Source organism: Rana temporaria, chromosome 2 (genome assembly GCF_905171775.1).
Source record: "Rana temporaria chromosome 2, aRanTem1.1, whole genome shotgun sequence".
NCBI lineage: Eukaryota > Metazoa > Chordata > Amphibia > Anura > Ranidae > Rana > Rana temporaria.
Window position 1 is genome coordinate 183,412,526 of NC_053490.1, and position 27,545 is coordinate 183,440,070.

At 40.9% G+C, this 27,545-nt stretch overlaps 1 protein-coding gene and 1 pseudogene across 1 annotated transcript in view; both read left to right on the forward strand.

Moving 5' to 3' along the window:
* HS6ST3 (heparan sulfate 6-O-sulfotransferase 3) overlaps positions 1-27,545 on the forward strand; it is a 625,403-nt gene that overhangs the window by 28,097 nt on the left and 569,761 nt on the right. The window lies entirely within an intron of this gene.
* Positions 23,872-24,049, forward strand: LOC120929972 (annotated as a pseudogene).

The following is a 27,545-nucleotide window of genomic DNA, read 5'->3' on the forward strand; positions in this document are numbered from 1 at the left end:
GTGGTGGATAATTCACCCTAGCTTAGGATACCATAGCTTCAATTATTGATCATGTGCACTGCACATTTCTGTATGCCCCTGTTTGGAGTTAGAGCAGCCTGAGTCTGCTCATCTCAAGGTATACAGCATGGGGTCCTTAAATCTGCCTTAAAACTTTTTATGGTCCACTTGCTGGTGGTGCCTGTCCTTTATGGGGACTGGCCTCATCCGAAACAATGTTTACACCTCCTTTGCTTTGCTCAACAGTATTTTTTTAAGAAAAGTTTTCTATGAATATGAGCAGCTACTATGCTAGATCCTGCATTTTTTTTAAACAAGCCCCTTGAAGCCCCTGTGGTGGATAATTCTACTTCCAAGAACCTTATATAAAAGAGAAACAGTTTGGGACTTTAAATGAGGCTGTGACCTGGTAATGTCTAGTAAATCCATCCCTATCTATGTCACAAACTACGGTGAATGAAAGGGAACCACAACTGCGGTTAGGGAAAGATTTCAATGCACTTCTCTATGTAATGTGATTTTCAGTACTGGACCCCAGGCGTCACTCTAATCATGGAATAAGAGTTTTTGGGGTTCACTACATCATATCTCTCACATATTGGAATGTATTGAGCTACTAAGGGAGGAGGTATTACAACATACCTTCAACCCCTAGCCATAAAAGCTCTGTCACAAACTATGATGGATGTGAGTGAAGCACAACTGCGATTAGGGAAAGATGTCAATGCACTTCTCTATGTAATGTGATTTTCAGTACTGGATCCCTAGCGTCACTCTAATCAGAGAGAAAGAGTTTGGGGGTTCACTACATCATATCTCTCACATATAGGAATGCATTGAGCTACCAAGGGAGGAGGTATTACAACATACCCTTAACCCCTAGCCTTAAAAAGGTATAATGAACATGTTCAGTATATCAGGCCGGGAGGCCGTTATACTATTAGCAACAAATGTCAAGCACATAGCATATGAGAATACTTTATACAGATAGCATATACTTGAGAGAGGCAACTGAAGATTAAATGGTTCAAGAGTATATGTCCCTTTAAGATATGCCACAACTGTTATAGGCAATCATAATAACTATCCCAAGCACAACGGTAGTATAAACTTGAGCCAGGTTCAAATGCAGTACTTAGTTAATACAATATGTAAACAGGGTAATTCTAGAGCAATAAATGTAACGTGGTAATGGTACTTATCCAGTGGCAGAGATGTGAGTTCTTCAGAATTAGCAGAGTATTGTAGCAGTAATGGGATTCAGTAATGGATGGTCTCCTTGTGGTGAATATCTTAGGGTGTCACCAGAGCAATGGCAGTAAGCATGGCAGCATGGATCCAGGTAGAGGATACTTAGTAGCGTTAGTTGTAGCTTAATGGTGGCATGGATCCGGCGTGCAATGGTTTTCAGCTGAGGGGAAATAATACCAGTAGTTTGGTCTAGCGTGGTCCGGCTACAGCCGACAATAATAGAACAGCGTGTAGTAAGCACGCTGTGCTGTTTATAGGAGTATGTGCCAAATGGAGCGTTGATTACGCTCGGCACTTCCGCGTTCCACACTGGAACACACGCGGCACCGGGCGATGACATGTAACAGCACTGGTGAACGGAGTGAACCACAACTACGGTTAGCAAGGAGTTCAATGCACTTCTTTATGTGAAAACTCAGTATTGGGCCCCAGGCATCACTCCTCGCAACAGGAGTTTGGGAGATCTATACATCATCTCTGTGTCACATAAAGAAAGGCGTTGAGCTACTAAGGATGGACGCATTACAAAATGCAACCAGAGCTTAGAGTTTAAAAATATATTATGCACTATAAAATACGAATGCACAATTGTATGCAAGTAATTATTAGTATTACGTAGCGTCGTGCATTAGGCCACTAAGGGAGAAGGTATGAAATACGTCAACCCCTAGCATAGGAAAGTTTAAGCGAACATGTTCCGCAACTTAGGGCATAAGCTCATAAACAGGTAATACTTATGTCAAGCTCGTAGTAAATAGGCGTTATTGAGACAACTATTAATTACACCAAGGAGATGAATATTGCACACGTAATAGTTGTTGCAAATGAGAGGCAATATAGGTCAGGTAATTTTATAGTACTTGTATATGAGAGGTAATATAGCTGCGGTAACTTGAGGTAGCTGACCCTTTAAGATATTCCTTAGTAAACAGTATTTAGCACAGTAGTATCTCCCAGTTAGTATGTTGATATCCACAAGGCATATTAAGTAACAACAAATGTATACATGGAACACAGGTAGCAGATCTTATAGGACTACAAGTGATACAATAGCTACTTATCCTTTTGCAGGTTTCAGTGTAGGAGATAGGAAATCCATGATGTAGGGTATTCAGTATGAAGGCCTCAAGGTTGTCCCCAGCAATGCTCTGTTGTAGTAGGTGCCTTAGCACCAAAGTAGTAGTTTCCTGGAGCGGTGTTGCAGCATAGGGAGCAAAGGCAGTGGTATGTGTAGGGTGGCCGAGCTACGGCTGACAATAATAGAACAGGGTATCTGTCTCCTTTAAATGCCTTTATAGGGAAGGAGCAGCTGCAGTACATCAGCACTGAATTTGACGAGAAGCGCCGATTCGCGGCGCACTTTCGAGTTCCATGCTGGAACGCATCACAGTGCCGGGCGATGACGTCATCGCGCAAGCCCTGTATGCGTTCCAGCATGGAACGCATTACGGCGCTGAAAGCACCTGCTACTAGGAAACAGAAGGCGAGTGGATCGCTTGTTATAACAGAGAACAGGCGCCGTATGCGTTCCAGCGTGGGACTCAATACGGCGATGAAAGCGCCAATTAAAATCTATTGAAAAAGCGGGGACAGGGAAGTGGGACTTTGAATGAAGCACTTAGATACTAATAATTAGTATATATTTTTTTAATATGGTGGAAACAAGGTACATAATGGTAATTACAGTACATGTAAAATCTCCAATACAATTCATGTCTATACACACACACACATACACATATGGTAGAGGTAAATATTCACATGGCTGCAGGCAGTTAACATAATACAACATATCAAGAGTAGGTGGTAAAACACAAATATAGAAACACGGCATATATCAGCTCTACAGGTTTCATGGATTGTTCCAATCTTTATGAGCATGCACGTGATTAGGGTATATATATAATATAGATGATAGAAAAATCTATTTGATCTGACCCTGTCAAGGAAAGGGATGATAAGGAAAATTAAAAAGGAATACAAATTGATAAACCTTAAAGAACCCGATAGACATAAGGTTGGAGGACTTCTGAAAACTCTCTTTTCTTTGTTAGACCTAGCTAGTCAGCAGTTGCTTCTATGGTGGTCTTCCTGAACTTTAATGCCTGGCTTAAAAGCATGGTCCAAGATCGTAGTTCCATCCTAACAGATTCCTCAGTCCACAGTCAGTAAGACCTTTTATCTACAGCCTTATGTTGATGTGTGAATAGCATGAAAATCTCCAGGATGAGTCATCTCCATCCACATGATCCTTTAGCTTAAATGCGTTTCATTTGAGCTCCCATGCAAGAAGCACCTTAAGTGGTTACCCTTTGAATGTGTACACCGGTTAGTTACCTATAAGGATAAGTACCTACATCAAGGAGTTTACAGGTGGTAGTTCTACAGATTTAATAAAGATCAAAATTGGGACTGAATATACCACTGGGAGATAACAACCATTTTTTTTATAATTAAAACATTTTTTTATTGTTACAAATTAAAGGGTCAGATATATGATCATTGTATGGAACATGTTCAACTATATCAGTCATAGAACAATAATGGGTCATTTCCAAAGTTGTCATGAATCCATTTCAGGGCCGCTTGGAACAGGATTTGGGAGATTGTTGCTCTCACTGTAACAGTGGCAACTACTACGGCGATCTGCGGCTTACACAGGGATCATTCAGGGATGAGATATGTAAGGACCAATGTAACTATGCTATAAAAATCATACCTAAACTTAAGCTTTAAGTGACTCCAGGAATAAACTCCAGGAGAATACATCATATATTGAACTTCAATGAATTTCTGAGTTGAAATGCATTATATTCTGTTTATTGCTTCTGTACTGTAGTACTGAAGATTATGAATGCTGTCTACTAAACAGACCAATGTGTCCTATAAAGTACTGCGTGTTTGAAGTGCTGTACTATATTGAATGAGATGATTTCAGAGTCTTGGTGTAGAATATCTGGGTCTTTGAGTGGCATATTGGGGTTGTATTTGCAATAGATATTTTACAAAACATTTCATTATATTTCAAAAATTGAAATTCATGACTACAGTTTACAGTTTGGCACAGATAGCAATAGGCAATTATGTTTTTGGCAGATATATAGAAAAATTAAATGTATTATTGGATGTGATTAGGTGCATTTTGGTTGGGATATTTTCTGTGTTATTTTTTTAACTTCTCTTTATTTTGTGAATTTTAGTGGTAGTTTGTTTATGTACACTGAGAAAAACCTATGGGCATTTCAAAAAAGGACTGAACTTACAAAATACCTTGATGTATTTTTTATTGTCCATCTTGTCAGTACTTGTAAAAGCTGTACCTTTGTCAAACACTTAAAATGTATCTATACAGATAGATGTACAAGAACATTTTTGTACGCATCAGGTAAACCAAGGATAGATGTAAAATATTTTAGCTGCTGTTACTGACACATGGTTTACTTTAATAAATTATTTCACATCTATTCTGTAATAGTCTATTCATGAGCTGAGTTTGTCATTTAAATTCAACAGAATGTGCAGCTTGTGCAACAAATATAAAACAGCAATGTATTTTATACTTTTCTACAAACTGTACTACAAACACTAATGAATGTATATGGAAAAGTAATGTATTTTTAAATTAATCCTTTTTTAAGAAATTGGTTTAATTTATGCAGGATCTAAGAATACTAATTTTCTTTATTAATATACAGTATACTGTCTTGAGGATATAAGCTCAAAAGAAATGACAGCACCACCATTGAGTCCCTTTCATGTGACTTTTATTCCACCAGGTAGCTTTTTCAAGCATTAGTCTGTGAGGAGTTCAGTCAGAACTGGTTGTGTGGAAGTTACTTGAAAGTGTTGGTGGATTCCTTGGATTTAATTTAAAGAGCAACAGAAGGCTAAGGCTTACCTTTAGGAAATGCACACCTCTGAGAAGTATGTCAGTTGGAGTGCTGTGGATAAAGATGGCTAAATTCTCCATCTTTGTGGTTTTATTTTCAACTTGTTAAACCATTAGAGTTCCTACCAATATATGCAATATACATATGTATAATAATCTCATTTCATTTTACCCACTCTTTCTTTTTCTTTTTTTTATTGTTTGTTCAAGTCACTTTACCAAATTGTAAATGTAATAGAAAATATTTGCAATTTCGGGTACTAACCTCAACTGGATAGAAAAGGGAGTTGAGAAGGGAGGAAGAAGACACCCCTCAAATACTGACCCCTTTTTCTATATCTAGATACCAGTCAGAAAACATGGAATCAGTCAGTCTAGTGCAAAATCTATAGTGCTGACAATTTATGCAGTGCTGTACATTCATATCAGTCCCTGCCCTCAAGGAGATTACAATCTAAGGTGCATGCATGCATACTAGGGTCAATTTGGACAGGAGTCATTAAAGCTACCAGCATGTCTTTGGCATGTGATAGAAACATAATACAAGCACAGGGAGAACATACAAACTAGTATATACAGATAGTGTCTTGGTTGTGATCCAAACTGAGGAGCCTAGTGCGGCAAGGCAGGAGTGCTAACCACTAATCCAACTTGCTGTATATGGCCCGGATTCACGTAGCACTTACACCGACGTATCTTGAAATACGCAGCGTAAGTGTAAATGTGCGCCGTCGTATCTATGCGCCGTGCCCATAGAACCAGATATGCCTGAAATTAGGCTTCATCCGACCGACGTAAGTTTCCTACGCCGTCGTATCGTCGGCGCATATTTATGGATGGACTGATCATGTGTACAGGGCTTTATCAAGCATTTTAAATTGAAAAGGGTGTCTGAACTGCCTTTTTTTCGAGGATTAATAGCAACTCAATTGAGGCATGTAAAATCATTGTAAACCAAAAATGCTAACCAACAAAGGACAAAAATGCAACTGTGCAGAAAATAAACTTAATTCAGGTTAATATAAGTTTTTTTCAATCCACTACAACTAAAGGGAATAAACAAAAAAAGAGCAAAAATTTTGAAAAAAATACAATATCTTTTACTTTTTTTTCCCTCAGTTTAGGCCGATATGTGTTCTTATACATATTTTTGGTAAACAATTGCAATAAGCATATATTGATTGGTTTACGCAAAAGTTATATCAAACTATGGGAGAGATTTATGGCTTTTATATGGCTTTTTTTTTTACTAGTAATGGCAGTGATCTGCGATTTTATGGTGTATTGCGACATTGCGATGGACAGGTCAGACACTTTTGACAAATTTTTGCGACCATTGACATTTACAGAGTGATCAGTGCTATAAATATGCACTGATTACTATGTAAATGTCACTTACAGGGAAGGGGTTAACACTAGGGGGCGATCAAGGGGTTAAATGTGTTCCCTATTGTGTGTTCTAACTGTGGGGGGATGGGACTAACTAGGAGATTTGACAGAGCGTGGTTTCTACTTTGTAGAAACACGCGCTCTGTCATCTCTCCTCCGACAGTATGGGGATTTGTTTGTTTACACACACAAACATCCGTGCTGCTGCTCGTGGACGAGATCGCGCATGGCCGGTAGCAATCGCGCACGCCAGCCACGCGCATTGGGTTCCCCACTGTGCAGCTGGTGTCTCTCCTGGGCGAAGCTGTATATGTACGGGATTTCGCCCAGGAGAGCCATTCTGCTGCAGTATGTCTGCGTGAGTCGGTCGGGAACCGGTTAATGACAAACTAAAAAATTTAAAGCACAGCTGTGTCTATTGAGAGCGTGTTTGACTGGATTCTAATTACAAAGTTAAAGGCAAAATGCAAAATGCTTTTGGGTAGAACGTTGAGGGGCTAAAACCAGATTTGTATGCTATATTGGGTACCCATTAAGGAGATGCACTCTCCTATTTGTCTGGATCACACATGTCACAGGAAAGGAAAAGGGGTTCATTACAACATTTTTAGTTGCCACAGAACAGGAATAGATGATAATTTTTTGAAATTGTGAAGCTTTTACCTGTGACAGCTGTTTGAGAGGAGATCTACCTCACATTTTAAAGATATCCTCTCACTTCCTGTTTAGTCTACATGACAGGACATGAAGAAAAATCTCACAAATGACATACAGATGCCAAATGACAATGATTTTATCCATGCCTACCTTATAACCTCACTTCATCCAAATATTTTTTTTGTTTTTAAAGTGTTGGCTTTACATAGACTTTATTGATAGGAGTGAGCCTTTTCTGCTTTGGATATTTCTCTTGCACAGAAATTATGACAACACTATGGGACAGCTTGTTCAAAAATCTTTGTAAAAAAAAAAGAAGCTTATTGCTTTCTATGCACCAGATTAGTAAATCAACCCCAGTGAGTGTTTTGATCTATGCAAATAGTTAAAAGCATATACACCCTCTTATAGTGACAAATGTCTCTGTAATCAGAGACTCTGCGAGAGATGTATGTAAGAGTTGGATCTGATGACCCATTATTTTGCTGAATTTGATAAATGTGCACATAAATTTATGTATATACAGTGGAACCTTGGATTACGAGCATAATCCTTTCCAGGAGAATGCTTGTAATCCAAAGTGCTCGCATATGAAAATAATTAGTTCTGCATTGACTTCAATGGAATGCAATACCGCAGGCGGCCAGAGGCGGGGGCACCGGAGAGCCTCGGAAACGGCCTGAAAGGCCGAGGACAGTTTGGCCCACCTCTGCAAACCTTGGAAAGACTCCGTTCACAAGCCTTTCCGAGGTTTGCTAAACTGTCCTCGGCCTTGCCAGTCGTTTCCGTTCAGCTTCAGCGCCCCCCTGCCTCAGGCCAAATGCAATACTGCACACTGCTTTGGCCTGAATCCTGCTTGTTTTGCAAGATCGCAAATCGAGTTAGGATTTTAGGAAATACAGTGCTTGTAAACCTGGTTACTCGCAATCCGAGGTTCCACTGTACTTGAAGGTTCTGAAGTATTGAGAAGACCAAAATGTTTTGTTAAAAGCCAGTAGGCTGTTCAACTTGCAAGGAAATGTGAACTTTGCAGGGGGAGTTTCAATTAGCTTAGTGAATGGGGTGAAAATTAACTTTGAAGAAAATACTTAACCACTTCCCGCCCAGCCAGGGGCAGACTGACCATTCGGGCACTCGAGCACTGCCCGAGGGCCCCATGCCACTAGGGGGCCCCATCAGGGTTGCTAGCTTCAGTAAATCCAGGGACAGCATCTAAAAATCTGTATTTTTTTTTTTAAATCCCAGGATTATAGCTGCCCCGCCTCTCCAGTACCTTTTCAGTGTGTGAATGTGTATTCTGTGTGTATGTATACTGTGTGTGTATATTGTGTCTGTGTGTGTATACTGTGTATGTATACTGTATGTGTGTATACTGTGTGACCTCATAATCTATTGCCCGGGGGCCCCATAATATCCTATTGCCCGGGGGCCCCATAATATCCTATTGCCAGGGGGCCCCATAATCTCCTATTGCCTGGGGACCCCATGAGTTGTCAGTCCGCCCCTGAGCCCAGCCTATAGCAGGATGACGGCTGGGCGGTGGTTACGTTATCCTGAATGGGTGGCATATGACTTCCAGCAGGATAACATGCCGGCAGGCGCCTGTGGGGGCACACAGCACGGTGATCTGTGGTGCTGTGTGTCACTCTGACACACTGCAAATCTGATCATGGTAAGTAGCCTCTGTCAGAGGCTTCTTACCACATGATCAGCTGTTACCAATCACAGCTGATCACAGCGTGAACCAGGAAGTGCCAGTAAATGGCTTTCCTCTGTTCACGCTGACAAGGAGAGCCGATCCGCAGCTCTCCCTGTCAGAGGGGGGTCTACGCTGATAATTAGCACATTGATTATCAGTGCAGCCCCATGAGAGGTGCCACAACAATGCCAATCAGTGCCCATCAGCTGCCAGTCAGTGCTCATAAGGAATGCCTGTCAGTGCCCATAACAGTGCCAATCAGTGCGCACCACAGTGCCGATCAGTGCCCATCACAATTCCAATCAGTGGCCATAAGTAACACCTGTCAGTACCTCATCATCAGTGCTTTCCATCAGTGCCATCTATTAGTGTCCATCAGTGCCACCTATCAGTGCCCATCAGTGCTACATATCAGTGCCGCCTATCGGTGAACATCAATTCTACATATCAGTACCACCTCATCAATGCCCATCAGTGCCACCTTATTAAAGCCAACTCATCAGTGCCCATCAGTGCTCCTCATCAGTGCCCTTCAGTGAAGAAGAAAACACCATTTTATAACAGAAACAAAGAAAAACGTTATTTTGTATTTTTTAGTTTGTTTAGCAAAAAATAAAAACCCCAGTGGTGATCAAATACCTCCAAAATAAATTTCTATTTGTGGGAAGAAAATGAAAAAAAAATTAGTTTAGGTACAGTGTTGCATGGCTGTGCAATTGTTATTCAAAGTGCAACAGCGCTGAAAGCTGAAAATTGTACTGGGCAGGAAAGAGGGAAAGTTGCTGGTATTGAAGTGGTTAATCATGTTCAAGGAAAATAAAAAATAGAGTATATTTTGCTTGCATATGATTGAATTATGGAAGTCACCTCATTCACTAGCTAAAGGAAAATGTGCTTGCAAAGTAAAAGGTCCCTGCAAAGTGAACATCCTATTTGTTGTTTTGTAACTCCAATGTCTGCATTGAAATTAAATATTCTCATTTCTTTGTTTTCTTAACCGTGTCATAAAAAGTCATGATAGAGGTATAAGTACTTACCCAAAACAATATAAATTTACCAGACGCATGCAAAATCATTGTTATATCTCATCAGATATTAGTTCTGACAATATGAGAAATGCTGTTATGATTATTCATATTAGGAAGAGACGTATTAGTACCATGAAATCAGTTGAATATTTCAACATTAGACGATAGCAATATTCTTCTGGTTTACCATGGGTTACTACCAACATACTAATGACCTTGTGTTGTAAAATGTAATTTACTTATCGAGTAGGTCAACTAATGTTATGTTCCATTAACCTGCCTTAATGACCATAAGTGGGCTCAGTCTAGTGTTGCTAATGAGTTTTGAATAGATTAAATGTTCTGTAAGATAGCACATTTTCATACCCCTTCATGTATGATCTTCAAGTACAGTTTCATTAACATACATTTTAACTTTTTTTACTGCTGTGAAAAACTTTCAGCTCTATATCACACAATTAATAATACGTTTATGTGCGTGTATATATATCTATATCTGTATACATGTATATCTATATATATCTATATCTATATCTATATATATATAAAAATAAATATATAAAAATAAATATAGATATATCTACTATAACATATATATTAATTGTATAACATCGGCAATGTAATAGTAATACAACAACAGTTATTTTTTAACGGTCCAATATAAGCTTACATGAAAAACATTCTCTATTGTTGTAAGTACTGCTGGTCTGCTGGACATCTCTTTGCAAAAATTCCTGGATTCCCTGCATGCTTTGCAGCTTCTTCTCTGCTCATTGCTTTGGTTAATATTTGATTTATAAGTACTATATATCCCATGGTACCTTTCTGCATGTAAGCAATGATTCCTGTACTGACTTTGCCTCCTGAAACTTCTCCCTCCAAGACTTCTGTAGTTCAAAAGGCAGGCTCTGTGTCATGTGTAACACAGCATTGTCTACTTACAGGACATAGTAAATTTCTTTACAAAGTACGTCTCAAATCTTCAATATTGTTGGGATTAATAGGGGAAGGAAATAACCAAAATGCAATGTGGAAATTAACCACTTCTGGACCGCCGCATGTACATTTACGTTGGCAGAATGGCACGTACAGGCACATTGGCGTACCTGTACGTCCCTGCCTAGACGTGGGTCCGCCCTGGTACATGCAGCGGTTCCCGTGGCTGTTCAAGCGATCCGGGATGAGGGGGCGGCTGTTTGTTTTTGTCCGCCCCCTCCGGATCGCTCTCAGCCAATCCGTGCACTCCCCCGTGTGTCACATCCTCTGCCTGTGTAAACACAGGAAGAGGGAAGTGATGTGATCTCTCCTCTCTGCGGTATTTTCAACTGCCGCTGAGGAGAGATCACATCACACAGTGAGTCTGCACAACACTACACTGACACCAGTACACGCAGGCACATTAACCCCTTGCGATTACCCCCCCCCCCCACCCCCCTGTCACAGTGTCACTGAATGCAGTGATCATATATGTACTGATCACTGCATTTAGTGTCAGTGTGACAGGCAGTTAGTGTTAGGTTCAGGGTAGCCCCCGTACCCCCCTAATAAAGTTTTAACCCCTTGATCACCGCCCTTGTTAACCCTTTCACTCCCTATTGCCACTGGGCCAGATTCTCAAAAGAGTTAGGCCGGTGTATCTACTGATACACCGGCATAATTCGAAATTCCCGCCGGCGTATCATTGTTTTGTATTCGCAAAACAAGATACGCCGGAATTAGGCTAGGATCCAACTGGTGTAAGTCACTTACACCGTCGGATCCTAAATGCAATACAACGCTGACCGCTAGGTGGATTTTACGTTCAGGTCTCATTTGACTATGCAAATGAGCCTGATACGCCGATTCCCGAACGAATTTGCGTCGCGTACTCGTCGTTTACGTAGTTTGCGTAAGCGTAAGGTTACCCCTGCTATATGAGGGGTAACCTTTACGCCAGTCCACCGTATGCCATGTTAAGTATGGCGTCGGGTCCGCGTCGTCTTTTTCCATCGGTTACGTCGTTTTCCTAAGTCGTTCTTGAATACGACTTTACGTCAATGACGCTCACGTCGGTGTCATTGACGTGCTTGGAGAATACGGCACTTGCTCCAGTAAGTTGCGGTGGCATAGTGTAAATGGCTTACACTACGCCAACGCGGGATCTTGGAGAATCTGGCCCAGTGTCACTAAGTGATCATTTTTCTGATCGCTGTATTAGTGTCGCTGTTCCCGCTAGGTAGCTAATTTTTTTTATTGCGATTTTTTTTTTTTACTAAAGACATGTGGCTGAATAAATTTTGGCCTAATTGTTTGACTAAAATTTAGTTTATTTAATTTTTCTTATAACAAAAAGTAAAAAATATTGATTTTTTTTCAAAAATGTCACTCTATTTTTGTATATAGCGCAAAAAATAAAAATCGCAGAGGCGATCAAATACCATCAAAAGAAAGCTCTATTTATGGGAAGAAAAGGACGCAAATTTTGTTTGGGAGCCACTTCGCCCGACTGCGCAATTGTCTGTTAAAGCGACTCGGTGCCGAATTGTAAAAACCCCTTGGGTCATTTAGCAGCATATTGGTCCGGTCCTTAAGTGGTTAATAAATGAGTTTACATTGTAACCATTCCTCAGTATGCTGAGCTATAGAGCTTTCTGCACACAACAGAACCCCAGAAGTGTTTCAGATATTAGCTGAATCTTTTGTGTGCACTGGCTTCCCTCTTGAGTTTTCCTTTTTTTATATCAAATACATTTTTCCAACATAGTATTTGCACTGCTATAACTCTAAGGCCTTGTACAGACGAGCGGACATGTCCGATGAAAACGGTCCGTGGACCGTTTTCATTGGACATGTCCACTCGGAGATTTCGTTCTGATGGTTATACACACCATCAAACCGGTGACGTTGACGCCGCCACGTCCGCAAACCTGGAAGTTCAATGCTTCCACGCATGCGTCGAATCACTTCGACGCCATGCGCGGCTTCTCGGGCCAGCGGACATGTCCGATGAGTCGTACTGACCATCGGACATGTGCGACGGACAGGCTTCCAGCGGACAAGTTTCTTCGCATGCTAAGAAACTTTTGTTCGCTGGAACCCTGTCCGCTAGGCCAGGAAACTGTCCGGTCGGCCCTACACACGACCGAACATGTCGGCGGAAACTGGTCCGACGGACATGTTCGGTCGTGTGTACGAGGCCTGATGCGTGTGGCTGATTTTAGTAAAATTAAGACGCAGGCACCAGGGAGTGCTTAGAGAACGCATATTTATATATATCATTATACAGTATATATTATTTTATTTTAGAAATGTGTGTTGTTTAACAACTTATAACAAACATGGTGATGCAGCAAATGAAAACACAGCGCAGGACATCTTCAAAAAATATAGGATTTATTAAAATTCAGCAAATCTATCTTCCTTTATAGAAAAAAAAAATCTAAAGTCATTTTACTATAACATACATTTTAGTATGGTTGAATGCGTATCCCAACATTATAAAAAGTACAAATTGCTTTTCGAGCTGATTAGATATTTTACAAAAATTGAAATTGAGCTCAGTAAAAAGAAAAGCATATTTCACAAGTCTTCATTTATACCTTTTAATATATAAACATATAATATGTTTATATCTATATATGTCATGGGGAGCCCTTCCAACTGAGTTTTGCTATTAACTGCATTCATTTTAAATCCTTTTATGTTTAAATAATATTTATGTATGCGTTATGAAGAGTATAAACACTAAATCAAATCAGACATATTTGAGAAGCCAGCGATGTTTTATCAGGGAATATCTTGCTTGACATTTACTGCTCATAGGGACTTTTATCACTTTTATTGCTTTTCAAATAAATGTAGCTATGATCTTGTGCTTTTGTAGTCGCTTGATTGGCTGGCCAGCCTTGTCGCACATGAAAGCTTTGTGTTATTGACTTTGAATAAAAAGCATGCATACTTTTTTTTTTTGTGTCTTGCCTTCCAGACAGATAATCAACACATTGCAGAAAAATATATTTTTGCTCAACTTAGCAGTCTACTAAATATAATTAAATGTGCACATGTATATTTTCACTTTTAAATACAGTTATTTTTCTCTAAATTGCAGGCAGTTACATATGATACTATTTTGTTTCTCGTGATATTTTATTAGATTTTTTGCCACGGGTGTGTGAATAAATAATGACACACATTTATGTAATAGTTTTGTACAGGTTATGTTCTTAACACTTTGTATCTAATACCTAGTTACTGCTTCCTACAAGTTGCTTGCTGTATACTTGGTTAGCAAGAGAAAATTATTTTGAAAAGTGAACAACCTATTTGGCTTTTTGATATCAATCTCAATGTCTGTCTCTAGTTATAAAATGATAAAGGCAATACAAAGTATAATTAACTACAGCAACTAATAAGTACTTTCCTGCAAAGGTAAAGGTGACTGCTTTCTGCGTACTATGCATATTGCTCATTGTCTTGTAAATTGTTTGTTACTTGTTAGCTCTACCTGTAACATCGAATAACTTATTGACAGCTATTTTAAATCTCATTAGGTAAAGAAACCTCTTATTGCACTGGTACATGTTATATTTAATTCAAGTTATATTTTATAGAATAGCTTGGAGCTACTAAATGATTTGTCAAAAAGTTAATATGTAGTAAAAGCTAGTACTTTTTCTATATTGTTGATTAAGAGACACAGGATCAGAAGTAAATCAGAGACTCCTGGATTACACTGCTGCCTACTGGAGATATTGGATGTTGGTAAAAAAAAAAGCCATTGGCCACCCAGGTGTAAACCCTCCTACTCCTATTATCTTTGTTTTCTAAAGTCCGAGGAGGATAGGTGTATTTTCTTTTCATTTGTCCATTTTACTGGACTTTTTTTCAATGGGGTTTTCTAAATTCATCTGCTGTTATTTTGAGCTCTTATGCAAGTATCTGCGACGACTAAAGCCTCGTACACACGCTCGGTTTACTCGGCAAAAACCAGGAGAAAACTGCTGGCAGAGCTTTCTTGCCGAGTATACAGAGCGTGTGTACAAGGCTTTCAGGTTTCTCGACAAGAAAACTGCCCAGAATCTAGACAAGAAAAATATAGAATATGTTCTCTATTTTCTCGTCGTGAGATTCTCTGCAGTTTTCCTGAGTGTGTATACTTACCTGGTTGCCGTGGAAACCCGCGCATGCTCGAAATGACTTTGATGCATGCATGGTAGCTTCCTAGGCATATGTAGAGTGCAGCAAGATGGCGGCGATAGCATCGATTGTGACGAGCGTACGCTCGTCATACGCGATGACGTCACTGCGTTCTTGCCTTTCAAGAGAACTGTTGTTCTTTTGAAAGGAGAGTCGGGAAAAACTATGACAAGATTCTTGCCCGTGTGTACAGGGTTTTATTCTTGAATATTGTGGGCTTGCCTGTGATGTGACCCTCCACACTGGGCTCTGCTTGTGGCACTTAACAGACACCTATTGTACTAGTTTGTTTTATTTTACAGATCATGGACTATGAATCAGCTCCTGGTTTGACCCATTTCCTGATTACTTTCTTAGGAATATATCCATAAATGAGGCAAAATATTCTTGAAATGTGGCATTTAATCACTAGGTTCTGCATATGGCACTCTTTGATACCTTATTAATGTGCTGGTTCACCACAGAGCGATCTCCCAGGCCTATGCCTACAGTACATTTCTTGGACTTAGCTCTATATGAGCATGATGCACTCTCGGTTTTCCTTTTGCCATTTTTGTACCCAAAAGGATTAGCACATCTTTTCCAGCCTTTTCAGTATAAGGCTCTGCTCGCAAAGGTCACTCAGTTTTATTTTAGTTTGTCTTTGCCACTGTCTGCCGTGACTTTTAGCTTTGGTTATATAAACTCTCCTGCTTTCAACAGCTGGTTTGTGAGTACCCAAGGTCCTTCTTGGTGTGTTTAGATTTACTTGCTAAACAGTATGTTGGATCCTAAACACAAAAGTAGTGGCCCCATGGGCCTCTCCAGCTCATGATCAACTCACAACTGTGGGGGAGCTTGCAGTGTCCCTCTTCAAGGACCTTGTGATTGCCTGGATTGTTGTCTCCTGCTTAAATCTATACACTCCTCATTCTGCTGATATAGTTCCTTGGCTTAAAGATATCATATTGGTTCTTTTTAAAACTGGAGCACCCTATGTCTAATGCAGATACAGTTACTAGTTTAGGCTCCTTTAAGGGTCCTGAAGCTGTTAAATCTTTACTTAAACCTATTCCTTACAGAAACTAGATTACTCCTGACAAACTGTTTTATCCTCTCAAATGCTTTGGTGAGCAATATCCATTTAAGGAGGCATTTATTAGGTAGTGGGCGATTCTGTTTGTGGATCTGACTATTTCTAGCTTTAATGAAACACTGTTCCCAAAGAGAGTGTTCCAGTGTTTAAGAATCAGGCTGACAAGTGACGGGAAGGCATTGCCATATCATTCTTCTCCCTAGCAGATCCTACTATACTATCAGGACACGTACTTACCGAGACCGAGATGCTGCGGACGGCTCACCTTTGCGAACTGGCGCTAACCTTCCTCCGAGGGTGGAAACAGAGAGAGGGGAGCACCAGAAGGCACCGGCACCGGAGGGTAGCTGGGTAGTAGCCGAGGTGAAGATCACAAGTGTGGGATCCGGAACCACAGGATACGTTAGAAGCCGGAAGCCAATGCAAAGTCAATCAGGAGCAGGAATAAGGAAGTCCAAGAAGCAAGCCAGGTTCAGGGAATGGAGACAGCAGCAAGTCCGAGATTCAGGGTTCACAGAGAGAAGCGAGTCCAAAGTCCAGAGCCGGGGTCAGGGGTAAGAGAAGGCAGCAATCCGATAAACGAGCCGAGGTCAGGTATCTAGTCAAGCAATCGGGTAATCCAGGTCAAGAGGTTAGTTTAAGGGATAAAGCACATACAGGAACTGATGACAAACCAGCAATTAGCAAAGGGGAAAGGGCTGGCTTAAATAGGCCGCACTGGCCACTGATTGGTCCACAGAAGTACAGGTTCAGGACCAGGTTCCAACGGACAGCACACAGAATAGCACTGAGCAGTGGCTCAGAGACAAAAGAGCTGGACCTGCAATGGAGAGATCCTGGGTTCGATTCCAACCAGGACCAACTGGGGAAAGAGACCGTGGAAGGTCTGCGCCCTGACATATACAACCGGTAGCTGGCGATTTGTCAAGCTTTAGACATATGGACTAAGCATGTGTCTGATAATCTCAAAACTCTCCTTACTGACCATTCAGTTATGCAATGTTTAGAGCGTATACCCACTGCAAAAAAAACTATTGCTTCGAATGGTTAGTGGATATCCAGAATGGGTTTCCTCTCTGTTATTATGCTGAGAACTCTTTGGCCTAAATGTTGGTCTGCACACAATGCAAAAAAATAAAAACGCTTGCTGCGTATGCCCTTTGATACAGAATGTCGCTTTGGTGCTTCCCTTAACAACTTTAATAAATATGCCATTAAGGAAAAAAAACCAAGTTCAAACTATCAAAACTTATCCTGTCTCTAAAGTCAAGAAGAGATCCTTTATTTCTCCCATTCCTAAAAGTCCAGGCCTTAAATCAAAAACCCAGTTCAATCACCGGTCTTGTGCTCCCAAATCATCAAAACCTGTGGGCAAATCCTTTTAGCGATGAAGAAATGTCCCCACCATCCAAACCTATGATGTCTGTTGGTAATGCAGACACCAGGACCAAACCCATCTCAGACACACACGGTTCAGGGGCTATAGTTAGAGTTGTAACCTATAGCTGTAGCCTGTAAACTCTAACTGCAAGCATCCACTTTGCTCCATGTACTCCAACCTGCCTGTGTCTCCTCACAGGCTAACAGACCTCCATGCTGCTCTGGCCTGGTCCAAAACCAAGGTGGCATTGCCCTTGTTGCAGAAGCAGAAATGTTTCCCACAGTCAAAAAGGGCATTCACCCCATTTTTTATTTGAAGGCACTCAGTATCTTTATTTGAATGCAAATATTTTGCATGGAAACCATTTTGTCAGGGTCTCCATTTATCATTGGGACTTTTGTTAGGCTTACTGCACTCCCTGGGCCTTGCCATAGCGGGATGCCTAGATAATCTCCTGTTGAAGAAACACTCAACACAGACTTTGTCAAGAAAAGGCTGACAGATTGTCCAGGCTCTTTAAAAGTTTGATTGGATCCCAAACCTTCTGAAGGCAATGCTGGAAACAGCTGGAACCAGAGTTTTTAGGTCTAATTCTGGATACTGCGCTTTCTTTCTTTTGAAAATTAACTCTGAACTATACACTCCCAGATTTAGAACTCTTTAGTCCAGGAGCCATCTGAATATTCTGCTTTTGCAACCAAAATGTCTGACAACCAAGACCAGGTTATCTCCTAGTGGATCAGGAACCCAGCTCCTGAGTGGGGGATATACTTACTTAATTTTTCTGAAGTATTCTCTTAACAGATGCCAGCCTGACAGACTGGAAATAGGTCCTAGACACACAACCAGTTCAAGGGATTCAGACACTGTAAAATACTTTTCTTCCCATTAACATTTTGGAGCTCTGAGTGGTTATCTTGGCTGTTCGATCGGGATTCAAGGAGACAATACCACAGTATTGGCATATACAGTATCTCACAAAAGTGAGTACACCCTTCACATTTTTGTAATTATTTTATTATATCTTATCATGATCAGCGATCGCCTCCCGAAGGTGTTTTAATTTTTCACCTAACTGTGCTTCCATCCCTCTGCCTGGCTCCAGTGCTTCCCAAGGAGATCTGGCTTCATTGTTTTGGTTTGTCGATAGCTGCTCATATTTATCTTGAAGTTACATCTTACTTCCGGAAGAATGATTCTCTTTTTCTCATTTCTGAAGGTCCCTACAATGGACAACTTGCATTTCTTTCCATCATTTCTAGGTCAGATTACTATAGATCACAGATCTAGGTCAACAGATCACTATACACATCTATAGGCTTTAGGATACATTTTGACCCTTTCCTGTTAAGGCACACTCCACTTGATAAGTAAATGCTTCTTGAGTCTCTTGGCATCAGACAACTTATTCTCAAATTTGCAAAGCCGTCATGTGGTCTTCTATTTATTCATTTTCTATGCTGTTCTAGATTGATGTTCAGGTCTCAGTGCATGCAAGCTTTGGGTGTATCATCCTACAGGAAGCTCCTTGGGCTACACACTGCCCCTAGTTTTTAAACGACTGTTCTGTGGGCTTGTTAGCATTTTTGTTTGCTGTGTTATATTTTTTGGACATCCCAAATTCTTGTGTCCCTTAATGAACAATAAAGAAAACATGTTTTGTTTCTAGTCAATATCGATTGCTTGGAATTCATTAAAGACACGCTCCTCTGTGATGTTTTGATCTACTCCTAATACTGATTTTCAACAAAACTGAAGCATGTGAGTGGAAGGTTTGGCTGGCCAACTGCTTTTTAGTTTGCCAGTGTCCAATTCATCCTGGAAACAGTGGTATAACCCAAATTTGTCTGACTTACTTCTGTTTCTTAATGAATTCTCAGGAACAAATTATATAGTAAGTACAAAAATAATTTTTTTCTTCAGCGTTGAATGGCGTCGGAAGAGTTATAACCTATGCAGATTTTAATTGCTTCGGGGAGATTTTATCCACTTTCATTTCTAGAGACAGGAGAGGGAAAATCATGCCTTTAGTGGTTGTTACAAGAAAAGGTGTCTCCACTGCAAGCTTCTCCTCTGCAGTTCCAAAAACAATAACTGTTACATTTTTAATTTGTGTTAAAGTTTAATTCAATCTACCAAGTCAGAGCTGCCCTGTCAGCAGGGACAACTTTGACAGACAACATCCTGTGATGAAGAGCATTCATTTAGGGATTTTTACCCTTTAGTGGATTCTCAATATGAATGCAAGTGAACTCAACTGAGCACATAAAAAGTTGGTGGGAGTAAGGGTGTGTGTTCTAGTAGATGTGAAAACCTGGAAGGGGATTGAATCCTGTCCTTCTCATCTTAAAAGAAAAAAAATGCGTTCTGCTTCTAATGGACAACTATAGCAAAACACGTGTATTTTCTTGCATGTAATGACGGTTTTAATTTTTTTTTTTTTTTCACACTTTGCCTATATTTCTTCCACAATTACATAAGGGTTAAGCTGTCCAGCAAAAGGAAAAGTTACAGGGGTTTGCACAATCCATGTAACAATGACAAGGGTGCTTACAACAGTCACATTTTATTTACATGATGTAAACAATTCCCCCCCCCCTAAAAAAAAACAAAATACTGCTTAAACATAAGCTGGAATTGGGTTTTAATTTGTTGCTTCCATTTAAAACTACATTTCCATCTAAGACTATCCTGTTCCCAGGGTGAAAAATTTGGTGTGTGGTTTTACTGCAGAATACAAATTTTTGTAACTTTGTTAACGAAAAATGTGAAAAATAACAGATCTACTAGCAGGAACAATGGCCCAGATTCACAGCCGAGATACGACGGAGTATCTCAGATACTCCATCGTATCTCTCAGAGTATCTCTGCGACTGATTCATAGAATCAGTTACGCATACATAGATAGCCCTTAGATCCGACAGGTGTATGCAAATTAGTAGTTACGGCGATCCACGATGGTTTTTCGCGTTCGCTACGTCGCTGCTAGTCTAGTTTCCCGTCGCAAAGTTAGTCGTCGTTTTTGGTGCCCTAACTTTACACAGCACATGTATGTGCTGTATAAAGTATGGCCGTCGTTCCCGCGTCGAAATTTGAAAATGTTTCCTTCTTGCGTAAGACGCCTGGGAATACGGAAGTACGCTACGCACGTCGCCGTTCGAAAAAATGACGTCACTTCGCGCAAAGCACGGCGGGAAATTCAAAAGGCAGCATGCGCAGTAGGTCCGGTGCGGGAGCGCGCCTAATTTAAATGGCACACGGCCCTTTGAATTACGCTGGCTTACGCCGAAGGGTGCCGGCGGAAGTTTTCTCGCAAGTGCTTGGTGAATCAGGCACTTGCGATGAAAACTTGCGGCGGTGTAACGTATCTACGATACGCTATGCCGCCGCGATTCTACGTGAATCTGGGCCAATATGTATTGAAACTATTTTACAGAGGGACTCTGAAAAAAACCTGTTGTATTAATTCCACACTGCCACGTGCCATTTTTAGTTAGCCCGTGGTTCTATTTTATTTATTAATTATTCAGTTGTAGTACAGTTTGATCATCCATCATTCAATAAACTAAAAGTATACTTTAGAATTACTAACTAAATTCTTATTGCTTCATGGGCAGATTGTAAGGCTGTTTTCATTCTTGTTTTGTCATAAAAATAATGTTTGATGGTGCTCTGTCTTTGTGATAAATTATTGTGTTGAGCGGTATGCCAGTGCCAATTAATTATATTGAAAATGGAGCACTTTATTTAAGATAGTCGTGTAATGCAATTACAAACTTACTTTTTTGCCACTTGCTGTGCCTTTACTGTGTCTCTGTATGGGGTATATTAAGCAGGCTGTGCAAACTACACTTTACTTAAAAAACATTTCCGTTTATGTGGTATTTGCACATGTTTATATTGCACAAAGAAAAGTGTAGTAAAAGCTACATTACTTTTCAAAAGATTTATTTACTTCTTAAATAAAACATAAACAAAGCACTGCACTAAGACATACCTCAAATAATTCATAAGCTATATACAGTATTGGGATAAGGGTATGACACGGCTTTAAAAACTCATAGCGATCAAATAATCTGTATATGGGTGTAACTGCATATAGAAGTGCACAGTTCAAAGTTAATCATTGACGTTTGTTATAGGCCGACCAGTGTTAATGAGGAAGTGAATAGGGATTAGCTTCAAGTTCGAGTCAAACTCATGTTCGACGCGAACATTGCCTGTTCGCCGAACAGCGAACAATTTGGGGTGTTCGTGGCAAATTCGAAAAGCCACGGAACACCCTGTAAAAGTCTATGGGAGAAATCTAAAGTGCTAATTTTAAAGGCTAATATGCAAGTTATTGTCATAAAAAGTGTTTGGGGACCTGCGTCCTGCCTCAGGGGACATGTATCAATGCAAAAAAGTTTTAAAAACTGAAGTTTTTTCAGGAGCAATGATTTTAATAATGCTTAAAGTGAAACAATAAAAGTGAAATATTCCTATAAATTTCGTACCTAGGGGTGTATAGTATGCCTGTGAAGTAGCGCTTGTTTTTTCGTGCTTAGAACTGTCCCTACACAAAGTGTAATTTCTGAAGGAAAAAAAGTCATTAAAAATCACTCGTGGCTATAATGAATTGTCGGCTCCCAGCAATACAGAAAAAAGTCATTGATAAAAAAAAAAAAAAGCGTGGGGAACCCCCAAATTAAATTTCCAGGCCCTTCAGGTCTGGTATGAATATTAAGGGGAACCCTGCGTCAAATAAAAAAAAAATGACGTGAGGTTCCCCCCAAATGGGATCAAGTCTTTACCAAGTAACTAAATACCTGTTAGGCCTCGTACACACGATAGGTTAACCAGAGGACAACAGTCTGAAGGACCGTTTTCATCTTTTCATCTGTCAAACCGATCGTGTGTGGGCCCCATAGGTTATTTAACCATAGGTTAAAAAAAAGCCAACTTGCTTTAAAATTAACCTATGGATTCCTAACCGATAGGTCAAAACCGATCGTTAGTAGGCACGACCATCGGTTAAAAATCCATGCATGCTCAGAATCAAGTCGACGCATGCTTGGAAGCATTAAACTTATTTTTTTTCAGCACATCGTTGTGTTTTACGTCACCGTGTTCTGACACGATCGATTATTTAACCTATGGTGTGTAGGCGTGAAGGACCATCAGTCAGCTTCATCGGTTAACCTATGATGACGGTCCTTCAGATCGTTGTCCTCTGGTTAACCTATCGTGTGTACGAGGCTTAAGTGTAACTTCTGTAGTTGGAGAGTTTAATAAAAGACCTCATAGATAAGTTCTTGCTGGAAAAAAATATTCTAAGTAGCAGACAGAATAGATTCATGAAAAACAGTTTTCAGACAAATCTAATTTCTTTTTATGAGGAGGTGACTGAAACCTTGGACAAAGGAGTGGCTGTGGACATAGTGGACCAGATTCACGTAGAATCGCCCTACGCTGCAGCGGCGTAACGTATTACATTTACGTTACACCACCGCAAGTTTTCAGCGTAACTGCTTGATTCACAAAGCACTTGCCTGTAAACTTGCGGCGGCGTAGCGTAAATCTGCCCGGCGCAAGCCCGCCTAATTCAAATGGGGCGGGGACCATTTAAATTAGGCGCATTCCCGCGCTGAACGTACTGTGCATGCTCCGTCCCTAAAATTTACCAATGTGCATTGCGCTAAATGACGTCGCAAGGACGTCATTGGTTTCTATGTTAACGTAAATGGCGTCCAGCGCCATTCACGGACGACTTACGCAAATGACGAGAAATTTCAAATTTCGACGCGGGAACGACGGCCATACTTAACATTGGCTAGACCACCTAGAGGGCAGCTTTCGTTTTACGCGGCGTATCTCTACGGAAACGACGTAAATTTACAGCGACGGGCAAAGCGGACGTTCGTGAATCGGCGTAACTAGTCATTTGCATATTCTACGCCGACCGCAATGGAATCGCCACCTAGCGGCCGGCCTAGAATTGCAGCCTAAGATCCGACGGTGTAAGTCACCTGTCGGATCTTAGGGCTATCTATGCATAACCTGATTCTATGAATCAGGCGCATAGATACGACAATCGTATCTCAGAGATACGCCGTCGTATCTCTTTTGTGAATCTGGCCCAGTATATTTAGATTTTTCCAAAGCATTTGACACAGTTCCTCATACATAGCTAATGTGTATGGTCAATTCTAAAAGACCGAATTCAGAGAGTAGTGGTTAATGATTAATACTCTGAATGGTCTAAGGTTTTTAGTGATGTACCCCAAGGTTCAGTGTTGGGACCCTTAATTTTTATTATATTTATAAATGATATGGGTCTGGGATTAAAATGCTTCTCGGCCTTTTGGCTAAGATCAAGTGTAGTACCTGTTCTTATCAGTTTCCAGGAGGTGGCGGTATGCTAACTGTCCCTAGTACATGGCGAGGTGGAAAGGGATGGCGGTGGCAGATGCAAAACCTGCTGACGTGGAGGTGAAAGCCTTCTGATTTGGACGGAGAAACATGCGGTCGAAGCTGAAGGGCCGGGTCCCTGGCCTTCTGACCTGGATTTTGTGGTGCCTGCCCCGGTCAGTTGTTCGGGAGAAAACACTAGCTCCTCCTTTCCACTGGGGGAGCGGTTAGTATTTCCTGAACGTTATTATGAGGGAGGGATGGGAGTAGCGGGAGTAGCCTGTTGGCGTGGGCTTTCCCCAATCTCTCAGAGTTCCTACCTTCCTGGTCGGGATGGGTGCTGCTGGTCCGGGCTGTTGGTCAGGGTCAGTTGAAAAGCCTATGGAGATTGTGCCCCTGGAGTGGCAGTCCAGGGGTGCCGTATGTGCACAAGTGTTTTGAGAGGGCACTTCAAGTATGGCACCTTGGCCACATCTCCTCTACACTTTTTTTCCACCTGCCTCTAGGGCCGGGCCTTTTGGCTGGGACCAGAGGAAATTTTGTTTCCTGACTGGAGGGCCGGCCATCGTATTGCACGATGGTCACTTTCCACTCACTCTCCCATCTTCCTTCTCCCCCATTTTCTTTTTATTTACCCCTGTGTTGTCACTTTATGTATTTGTTTTGTTTGGTGTCACGTTTGTCACAGTGTGATTAGTAGGGTGCCGGTCCCCGGGCCAGCCCTGAACGTCTTAGGAGTGGGTGGACATGGCCTTCTGGCTTAGTTCGCCTGCTCTCATGGGGTCTCCCTTCGGGGGAGCCCCACCTAGTACATGGGTGGGTTCTGTTTCGGCAGACCCTCCAAAGAATGGAGTCTGTGTCGGCTTTGGCTGCTCGGACCATTTGAGTACCTCAGTCCCCGTCTGCAGCCTAACGCCCCAAGGGATCAGGGTCAGGTCCTTTGTAATGGAGGACCAATTGACACAGCACCCGTTGCATGTTTTTTGCGTTTCACTCTTTATGTGTGTGCAATTTTTTTTGGCACCAGGTGGAGTTTTTGGGTGTGTTTTGCACGCCATGGGCTTTTCAATAATTAAAAAAAGAGTTATTTGACCCTGAGCGAAATCTTTAACACAATAACAAAATGTATTGGTGAGTAGTTGAAAGTCTATCTAATACAGCCATCTATCTATCTATAGTCTATACCAAGGAAGAAAATCTTAGGTTAAATTAAAAGAATACAGTGTATATTCCTCAAAACATCAAAATACAAACAGACATATGACAAGCAGGTATACCTTAAGTGCTGGGAGCTGACCTGATACTTACCAGTAGTGATGTGTGTGGGCCTATGTCAGACTCATGACTCCTTCTGCCTTCCCTGTGTGTACCTTACACAATTAAAGGGCCATCTCTCATTGATTTGAACAGGGCCACCCTGATTGGTGATGTTTCCCCTGAAATGCTCATTTAAAGTATATATTTGTTCATTTTTATTTGGCCATCTGTGTCCCATTTGGGAGATTTACTTTCCATTTTTCTCTGTAGACACAGCAGGAGGAGAAAGTCAAATGAGGGAAATGCCCTCTTGGACAGTTGTCACTGGAAGTGTGCCAATTGGAAAGTCCCCTCTAACCTTGCTCTAGTGCTCCTTTTTTCCCCCGATTTTTCTAGCTTTGTAGCTTTGGAGGGAACTAGATCACAGAATAAATAGAAAGGGTTAATCTCCCAAGCAGGGACCATGACTTTATGAAAAATGTCTTCTTGTTGTAGGCGTTCCTTTGATGAGACACAGGCGCATTCATTTCTAGACTATGGGTTTGGGTTATGCTCCTGGAAACTCTTCCAAAGTAAGCAGAGTGCTGGGGTTAGTTTGACCACCTCCCTCGGCCTATTGAATTATTAGGGCTGGGTGGGAACACTGCTATCCTGGGTGGACATCATATGATGTCCTTCCATTCGCATTCCTTGTGCGTGCCCTATTGCTCACAGCGGTGCAATCTATGACCCGCTGTGTCCCCTGAAACACAGATCATTGTACCGGGCTGCTTTGCACAGCCCTGGTACCATGTGATCTTTGTGACCAATCACCTGAAGCTGAATCACCTTGGCTATAGGATGTTGAATAGCATCCAGGCTTCCACTGAAAACCATGTCCCTTAAACAGGCAGCGAGTCCAAGACTCCTTCTCAGCTTGCCAAGCTAGTGTCTGTCATCGATTATTTCTACACCTTAGAGAGAAAGAATCTTCTGCTCTGGGCTGGGCAGCCACCATTCCAAGGCTAACCCTGTCTTGATGCTCTGGGATGTAGAATAAATCAAGGACAGACTCCTTTTGTCCCATGCTGTTACGATGTTGAGCTGCAACAATCTTGAATGAAACAGAATGTATGGACTGCTTTGAAGGAGACTACCATCAATGGCGGGAGAAGGGGTGTTCCAGGGAACTCAAGTCCCATACGTTAGACCAAATAGTCTGAAGCATTTCCTGTGAGAGGAACTCATGTCGGGGTCATGAGCAGGATGAGGATCAGATATTCAAGGTGGTGGGATGGCCCCATGGTTTATTTATTGAGATCAAAAACCCAGATGAATTTCTGAAAGACTTGCACAGTCTGTTTCTGATTAGCTATATAGAAAAAAGTGGAAAATTTAAAAGTATGACATTCTTTCAGTGTTTCACACAAGCTTCAACCCAAAAAATAGGAAGCTGCTTTTCACATTCCCTTTTATTTTTATATTGTTCAAATTCTCACAAACAATCATCTGCTTTCACTTTTGATAACTATTATTTTATGGGCTTTTATACATCTCATTTGCTTTATTCTTATTCTTTAGAAAGAACAATTAACAGTGCTTTCATGACTCTTAAATTACACTTTTAACTTTGATTCTGAACAATTACTTAACATTGCACTGTAATTTGGTTTTTATAAATGTAACAATTTTTTTGAATGAAAAAAAAAAGAATCTCCTTCTACATTTTATGTCAGTGTATTTCAGTGTAAGAGGGAAAAGAAGAAGAGGTGATCCATCAAAATTGAAAGCACAATCTCATTGGTAGGGCCCTCCATGTAATAAAGTAAATTATTAGTGGCTATACAGAATTTGGGAGGAGGACAGTAAGATATTAAAGGACTCAAATCAGGGTGTTTACCTCTATCTTCTCATTGAGGTCACTGGGTACAAGGGTTTCAAGAGCGTAAATCCAAAAAGTTTCCCTCTGGCAGAGGTATTTGAAATGCTCTTGATTTGGGTGGAAGGGTAGATTTTAAATGTTGGTCTTCCAATAGAATTGTCAATGCTTGGTCAATACTTGTTTTATGTTTTTGAATTTCGCATTGAATTGGGTCACAAACTGGACTGGTTGCCCAATGGAGTTCTGTGTATCTCAAGGGACTGTGGGGTGACCTGACAAATAAAATGTAAAGTGAATGCCTGTTCTATTAGTGGCTCCAGGAAATCTTTCTTGACAATTTTTTGTTTGAGTAGGACACTTTGTTCTATATAGTCCTTATCTCTAGTGCAATTCCTATAGTCAGCAAAACTGACTCTTAAGGATATTGTTGATCTGGGATGATGGCAGCTGTTGTAGTGCAAAAATTAGTTGCTGGCTGTGGGTTTTGTATATT